Source organism: Rutidosis leptorrhynchoides, chromosome 1 (assembly GCF_046630445.1).
Source record: "Rutidosis leptorrhynchoides isolate AG116_Rl617_1_P2 chromosome 1, CSIRO_AGI_Rlap_v1, whole genome shotgun sequence".
Classification (NCBI taxonomy): Eukaryota; Viridiplantae; Streptophyta; class Magnoliopsida; order Asterales; family Asteraceae; genus Rutidosis; species Rutidosis leptorrhynchoides.
This window is the reverse complement of record NC_092333.1, coordinates 488,983,341-488,984,748: the sequence shown is the minus strand read 5'-3', so window position 1 is coordinate 488,984,748 and position 1,408 is coordinate 488,983,341.

Sequence of the window (1,408 nt, the reverse complement as noted above, 5' to 3'; positions counted from 1 at the left end):
GTAGACCTCACACTTCGCCGAGCTATGACCATTTCTTTTACACTTGTTGCAAAATTTGGTGCAGAACCCGGAGTGATACTTTTCACACCTTTGGCATAGCTGCTTCTGATTGTTGTTGTTGTTGCGGTTGTTATTGTTATTGGGATGATTGTTGTAGTTGCTGTTGTTGTTGTTGTTGTTGGGCCATTTGTTGTAGTTGCGATTGATGTTGCGATTGTTGGGATAGTTGTTGCGATTATTGTTGTAATTGCTGTTGTTGTTGTATTGGTGATTCTTATCACCGTTTTCCTCCCACTTTCTTTTGACTTGCTTCACATTGGCCTCTTCAGCCGTCTGTTCTTTAATTCTTTCCTCAATCTGGTTCACTAGTTTGTGAGCCATTCTACATGCCTGTTGTATGGAGGCGGGCTCGTGTGAACTTATATCTTCTTGGATTCTTTCAGGTAATCCTTTCACAAATGCGTCGATCTTCTCTTCCTCATCTTCGAACGCTCCCGGACACAATAGGCACAATTCTGTGAATCGTCTTTCGTACGTGGTAATATCAAATCCTTGGGTTCGTAACCCTCTAAGTTCTGTCTTGAGCTTATTGACCTCGGTTCTGGGACGGTACTTCTCATTCATCAAGTGCTTGAATGCTGACCACGGTAGTGCGTAAGCATCATCTTGTCCCACTTGCTCTAGATAGGTATTCCACCATGTTAACGCAGTACCTGTGAAGGTATGCGTAGCGTACTTCACTTTGTCCTCTTCAGTACACTTATGGCAAACACCGATTCGACCTTCTCGGTCCACCGTTTCAATCCGATCGGTCCTTCGGTTCCATCAAATTCCAAAGGTTTGCAGGCAGTGAATTCTTTGTAGGTGCATCCTACACGATTTCCTGTACTGCTAGATCCAAGGTTATTGTTGGTATGTAGTGCGGCCTGTACTGCGGCTATGTTTGAAGCAAGAAAGGCACGAAATTCCTCTTCGCTCATATTCAAGGTGTGTCGAGTAGTCGGTGCCATTTCCTTCAAAATTGTCAAATGAAACGAGTTAATCATATTGAATATCAAGAGTAGTCAATAGTATTTCGTAGCGTAATATGAACTTATTTATAAAAGTTCTTTCTTCATATTAGCATTTTATACTCTTTAATTCGGGTAGTACCTACCCGTTAAGTTCATACTTAGTAGCTAACATATCATTTCAACTACTACAATTCTATATGAAAAACTAATCACAAAAAAAATATATCATATTCAAACATTTATACAATAACTTGCAAACTTACAATACCGCTATTTTACATATAGCATGAAATATAGCACATAAAACTTTGATACAAAGTAGTTACGAAGATAATTCTAGTTAATAAATAAGGTGTTCAGCAAGGCAATAAAGACACGTAATTCATACGTCCAGA